The sequence below is a fragment of the Sinocyclocheilus anshuiensis genome, unplaced genomic scaffold (genome assembly GCF_001515605.1).
Source record: "Sinocyclocheilus anshuiensis isolate Anshui unplaced genomic scaffold, SAMN03320099.WGS_v1.1 scaffold354, whole genome shotgun sequence".
Taxonomy (NCBI): domain Eukaryota; kingdom Metazoa; phylum Chordata; class Actinopteri; order Cypriniformes; family Cyprinidae; genus Sinocyclocheilus; species Sinocyclocheilus anshuiensis.
In genome coordinates this window covers 140,808-148,115 of record NW_015544195.1, presented here as the reverse complement: position 1 = coordinate 148,115, position 7,308 = coordinate 140,808, and the positions used below count along the sequence as shown (strand labels likewise).

Sequence of the window (7,308 nt, the reverse complement as noted above, 5' to 3'; positions counted from 1 at the left end):
CGGGGGGGGGGGGGGGGGGGGGTGGTTGGAAAATAAAACCGGAAAACAAGGGGAAATTATTTATTTATTTGGGTTACAACGCAAGTAGACAGTGGATTAAAACTAGGGCTGCCCCGACCAGAGATTTAAAAAAAAAAAGTAGCTAAAAAGTATAATTACCATGAATGTGTCGGGGGAAATAGTAAAGAGATATTTGAATTATTTATTAATAAACCAGTGTTTTCTGAGTCAGTGTCTCAAAGATGAAGTTGACGAGACTCCATCTCTTCACTGGACGCGCCTTTAGAGAGAAATGCATCTTTAAGGATTATATAATGAGAGTTTTTGTTTTTGATTTGAATTATTTCAGAATTTTATTTGGGGGCCCCTCGGTGTCGCCAATACGACTGACACACTATAAATCCAACTCATCCATTATCAGTTTTATTTGTTGTAGCTGTGTTGCTTACATCACACCAATGTTTTTACCCTTCTATTTTTTTTTTTATTGTAACAGTAGCCAACCCACAAGAGTGGTCAGGTGTTAATTTGCACTTTAACATTCAGTCTTACAATACTAAGTGGTATATAACGTGGTGTACTGAAGTAGCTAAATAAACCAGCAGACAATGCATTTACAGAAAATAATGTTATTTTAACAACATAAATTATTATACACAGCAGCAAGCCATCTGTACATAAAAAAAACAATAACTCTTAATCTATAACTAACTAATTGAGGCATAATGATATTGGAATATACTAGCAAAGACCCCAAAGGTAAATAATGTTAAGCTGTTATTAGTACCAAGTTTATGAAACAGAATTGTTTTATTACAAAAAATATATACCCAGGAAAGTTATTTTTACACAGAGAGTGGTCAGGTGTTAATTTGCACTTTAACATTCAGTCTTACAGTACTAAGTGGTATATAATGTGGTGTACTGAAAAGTAGCTAAATAAACCAGCAGACAATGTATTTACAGAAAATAATGTTATTTTAACAACATAAATTATTATACACAGCAGCAAGCCATCTGTACATAAAAAAAACAATAACTCTTAATCTATAACTAACTAATTGAGGCATAATGATATTGGAATATACTAGCAAAGACCCCAAAGGTAAATAATGTTAAGCTGTTATTAGTACCAAGTTTATGAAACAGAATTGTTTTATTACAAAAAATATATACCCAGGAAAGTTATTTTTACACAGAAGACAAAAACTATTTATACTACTTATTGCAAATGGTGGCAGTTATCGGCACCTCAGTATTATAATACACTATAAAACAGTATGCATTAATAACGTATTGAGTGTAAATTATAATTTTAATTCAAATTATTAAATGGATGCCACCTTATTGAGACAATAAAGCCCTCCCTACACCTACCCGATACTTTATTTGTAACTTTTTGATTATTTCCTTAATTTTCATTGAAAATAGATGCTTTTCTGATGTGATTTGAAATTTGAAAAGGGAGAAAAAAGTTCGCCAAAAAGCGGATTCGAACCCGGGTCGATCGCATCAAAATGAGCAAGTCACACGTTTTTCCATCTGCACCACAGGAGCTGACGACTGTTGGCTGTCTTTTGCAGTGTTCACCAGCCGATTCACACATTGGTGGGCGGAGTTAATGTAAATAGCCTCTGCCAACAAGGCGGGCTATTTGCACTTAGTGTAAATAGATACTCCGAAAAATAATCAAGCCATTTCATGTACTCTTGGGGGCCCCCTGGTGGCCACGGGTCCCTAAGCAGCCGCTTAGTTCGCTTATGCCTTGGGCCGGCTCTGCTCCTGTTCATGACAAGACGGCAGAAAGCACATCCTGTTTGTTTTCTTTATTTTACAAAAACACAACGTTTTGTTGTGAGTACACACAAATAAAAGTAGACCCTTTACGGTGTATAATGATGTATTACTCTTATCTTTATGAGCAAAAATGACGGCGCATTTCAAGTTGTTTCCACTGCAAGTGATCGTGCTGGTGCCTCCATGTCCTGCATAGTGCACTTTAGCATGTACTCTCGGGATACAGCGCACATTTAACTAGGTTAAACGTTTAAACTAACATTGTAATATGCTTGAAGTGTTCTATATCTATAGATTTTATTTTATTTCAAGCCGTGATGATTTGAGAAAGCTAAATTGATCAAACAGGCTATGATCAACTCACTGTCTGCCGCTGGCCGCTTGGTCGTTATATATTAAAAAAAAAAAATTGAATTTTACAAACAAAAATGTTCCAAGCATATCTCTAAATTAACTTCACAAAGAAACAGAAATAAATATAACCACTTTGCCATTAAAAACAAAACGGAACTATTTTAATGACTGCAACAGCAGCTGTATAATGGGGAAGAGAGAAAAGACACGGGCTTCAGTCGGATTTGGGCCGAGAATTCTGATAAACTGTCGGGCAAGGGCCGGGCTACAACCTAGATTGGAGGCAGTGCAGCGCTCTAAATTATTCATTTGTGTTACAATGCGGGTAAAACATATGATCCTTATTCATTTTCTAAGTTTAATATAAGTGAATATACTGTATGTCATTGTAGCTACTATTTTTTAAATATACACTGAACAAAATTATAAACGTAACACTTTTGTTTTTGTGCAATAATCATGCTGTCTAATCAGCATCTTGATATGCCACACCTGTGAGGTGGATGGATTATCTCGGCAAAGGAGAAGTGCTCACTAACACAGATTTAGACAGATTTGTGAACAATATTTGAGAGAAATAGGCCTTTTGTGTACATAGAAAAAGTCTTAGATCTTTGAGTTCAGCTCATGAAAAATGGGGGCAAAAACTAAATTGTTGCGTTTATAATTTTGTTCAGTGTATTTAAAAAAAATAGTATTTTATTGTATAGCCTATACGTTTTTTTTTTTCATTAATAATAGCCTAATGAGTCAAAAACTAAGCATTCATTTGAATTAAGGGGAAAATCCCCAAAACTTTTTTTATTTGCGTTACAACCTTTAAGCATTAATTTTGTTACAAGAATAAGAAAGGTCTAGCATTAAACACCAAAATAATCGCTATACAGTTCTGAGAATGCGGGATTGCTTGCTGCTGAAGACGCTGTCGCTCTTTCTCTGCTGTCTCTTTGCAGTGGTTGTAGAAATGGTCGTTAATCTTAATATGGGTACGGCACAGATGTTACATGTAATAATATGGTCAAAAAGTCATGGCAACAAATTATTTTTTAAGTCAGTTTAATAAGTTGAAATGACTTTCACAGTCAATTTGATTTAACTTAACTCAACTTAACTCTTGCTTATAATGTCGTAGGCTTAGGCTACTTTTTTCAATTAATTTGAAAGAATATAAGAATTAATAAAATTAATTTTATTTATTTTTTGTTGCAAACAAAAAATAAATTTTTCTCGAGCTACACGACAGGGGGTGCTGCAGCACTCTCAGCACCCCTACTTCCTGCGGTAATGCAGCACACGAACTTTTAGGGACCATTCGTTTTATTTTGCCTAGCACGTCAAGGATGCAACAGGTGGCCATGCGCCCACACAGAGAGTTCGGTGTGTGCTTACTTCCTCCTGTCTGGATTCGGAGATTTGGGTAAAGTTGCCTAAACAGTAGCCTAAAGCTCACGCAGACGTCACTGACCAATTGAGAGTATATCTTTTCCAGATGCATCAATGCGTGCTCCTTCTAGCAAACAGCATTTGCATGTGCAGTGACCTCGTTCATCTCAAATCATATCTGTTCATCTCAGTTTGAGATAGGCCTACTGTAATTGTGGAATTATGATAAACAATCGATATTGCCACGCTTGGACTGTGTCCAGTAGGGGTAGACTGAGTACATTTGGGACATGTGTACAGTTGAAACACCTTAAATAACTTGCGTGCAAAGGAACCCTGAGCTGTGATTTTTGCTCCACACATGCATATTAGCATTCACTTTGATCATGGAAAATTTGAAAGGTGTGCGTCTTTCCACTCTAAAGATATTGGCCAAAAAAAAAAAAAATCCAAGGTAAGATTTTCATTTCACCATGTCCCCAGTTGAAACACCTTAAATAACTTGCGTGCACAGGAACGGCACCCGAGCCGTGCTTTTTGCTGCAGCCTGCACACATGCGTATTAGCGTTCTCTTTGATCGCGGGAAATTTAAAAGTGTGCGTCTTTTCAATTCAGAAGATATTGCAAACGTTTTTTTTTCCAAGGTAAGATTTTCATTTCACCATGTCCCTTCCACAATGAATAGCTTATTATCCTTTTATGACTGTTATGAGAAGGAATTCACATATATCATTGCAAACGTTACTCTGTGCTCTAAAAATAGACATATTTTATGATATTGTGCCATGCAAGGTCTTTGCATAATCATAATCCCCATCCACTTGATTGGCTCTATGACTTGATTGGCTCTCTCCTCTCCACCTGTAGCTGGTGTGTGATGAGTGCACTGGCGCCGTTGTCCTGTGGCTGCCGTCGCATCTTCCAGGTGGATGCTGCACACTGGTGGTGGTTGAGGATAGAGCCCCCTATAGGTTAAAAGTCACATTTACACACATGCTACGCAAATTATGTTTTAAAAAATGATATTTGTGATATTTCAACTGTCTATTATTAATGGACATATTTTCTAACATGAGTGTAAAAAGGATAACATAGTATTTTGTGAAATATACAAGGTGGTAAAGTGGGTACAGTTGACACACCTTTTATATCCTATGAATGCAGTAACAGTTCCATCAGAAAATAAGATGCAATTCAGAGGCTGTGTGTGTGTACTGGTATTACCTACGTTATGGGGACCAAATGTCCCCACAAGTATAATACCAGTAAATTCTAGCCTTATGGGCAAATTTAGTTAGGTCCCTATGAGGAAACAAGCTTATAAATCATACAGAATGATTAAAAATGTAAAAATACAGAAAGTTTTGAGTAATGGGTTTAGGGGTAGGTTTATAGAATATACAGGTATGTAGAGGAATAAAATATACTGTCTGTACAGTATAAAAACCACTACGCTTATGGAATGTCCCTATAATGTTAGAAATACCTGTATGTGTGTGTGTGTGTGTGCTGGTATATATGGTTTATGAGGACACAAATGTGTATAATGACACGGGTACTACATCATAAACATGGTTTATGAGGCAGGGGCGAGGGAAGATGTTTTGGGGGTGCTTAAATTAAATTAAATTTTTACCAAAATCTGCGTTCTGATTCGGTTCTAGTACATAGGCACCGGGTTTCGGTACCCAACCCTATCAGTGAGTGGACTTTATTTTTGTTGTTTTCCATGACAATTTACATTGTTATTTTTACTGTTATGTTTACATGTGTACTGTTTGCCATATCTTTTCTAGTGTTAAATATTTTGTTCCTATTTTGTTTAACTGAATCTAAATTAAATAAAGCGAATAAATAAATCTGAATTAAAAAAATAATAATTTGCACAACTGTAATTTATTACATTTGCAATAAATGGTTAGCCAGCTTTAGAGCATTAAGAATTGGTGTCTCAACTGTACCATGGTACTGTTTCAACTGTACCCTATATGGGTACAGCTGAGACAAAAATGCACCTTATGTTTATGAGCTAATTGTGGAAAATATAAACTACTTATGGCTATTATTAGTTTATGTATATATGCTTATGTACTATTTTAGTACATAAGTAAAAGAAATATCATGTGAAAAATCACTTCATTTCGGCATCTAGTTTTTGTGTAGTGATGAAAAAAGCAGAAATTGTCTTTACTGTACTCAGGCTACCCTACTTTGAGGTTTAGATTTTTAGCCAAAATGAAGGAAATCATAGTTTAATTTGACTAATACACTTTGAAATCAAAATGAAAGTTTTGTGTTTTTCAATCTATGTGTTATCTTTGAGTCCACCTATATGCTACACTGAAAAAAAAAAAAAAGTAAAATTTACTTCATTTGTTTTGCAAGTTTTTGCACGCATATTTTAAAAGTACAATTTAAGCATGGAATTAAGTAAAATCTACTTAACTAAGTTATGTAAAATTAGCAAAGGAAATAAGTAAATTTAATGTGGCCAGTTAGAGTTTGATGAGTAATTTCTACTTAATTATTTTAAATTTACCCTGCAATACTCAAGTACATTTCACTCAGTCACGGTTTGTTAACTTTACTCAAACAACATAGCACTGAAAAAAAAAATGGCAATAAAGCATGTGGTTTACTTACAATCACGTATGTAAGCAAGTAGTCAGCTCGTTATTCTTTTTAAGGTAATATGGTTACTCAATATAGTTATTAACTGAATGAACACAGAGACCTGAATACTTGGCACATAATACACAATAACAGTGACAATCAGTGAATAGTGTTTGAGTATGAATGGGTCATTTTGAGTAAAAAATGAACTCCAGATGTCACAAAACAGCAAGTTACTTAACCTAGTGGTTCTCAAACTGGGATAGGCTACGTGAGGTGACGGAGGGGGTAACGCGAACAAAATTTTGAGTTTTGGCATTCATTTAATTCTACCCCAACTTAAAGTAACATTAAAACCGAACATGTATTTCTGACAAGCAAAATGCAGCTTGCCCGCTTCTAATGTAAACAGGAAAATGGGAGAGTGCCGTAAACGGTCAACTACATGATATCCAATCAGCTTACCTCATCTTTTGCGGTCAAAACTGACTGCATCCACACAAGCAGCGTGCATGTGATAGGATGGCCGCTGAATATGCTGCTTTAGAAAATCGCGCTGCTGTTCAATTTATTGCTTTATTTATTATATTAATAATACACTTAATGGACATAAAACATAACATACAATTAATAAGAAAATAAAATATTTGCCTCTATAAAGGTAAAAATAAAAAAAATGCACCTGTAAATCAATTTAAGGGGGCAAATAATGTCCTATAATAGAAAAGGTGTGACTGCGGTCTAAGTGGAAGAGAGGGGGTACGCAGAAGAATGTTAAATGCCCCAGGAGGTATGCCGCTGTAAAAAGTTTGAGAACCACTGACTTAACCTAGCAACAAAAGCAACCATAAAACAGTGTAAATACATCTCGAAAACAGAAAATAATTTTACCTTATTAATTATTCTTACCCAAGTGCATGATGGGAACAATGGGATCATGACTTTGATATTTACTTAAACAATCTTTGTCAAAATAACAAACAATTCCAAGTAAAATATACTTATAAGTTCAAACTTTAAATTCTACAAGCTTAAATTGAGTACTAATATTGAATTTACTCTTTTACTTTTTTACTTCTTGGCTGAACTAAATTAATGTAGAAATTACATTTGTTTTTCTGTATTATTTACTTCACCACAAAATCATTTTTATCAGTGTA

General features: G+C 35.0%; 1 protein-coding gene across 1 annotated transcript in view; it reads left to right on the top strand.

Moving 5' to 3' along the window:
• galr1b (galanin receptor 1b) overlaps positions 1-7,308 on the top strand; it is a 45,640-nt gene that overhangs the window by 1,234 nt on the left and 37,098 nt on the right. The window lies entirely within an intron of this gene.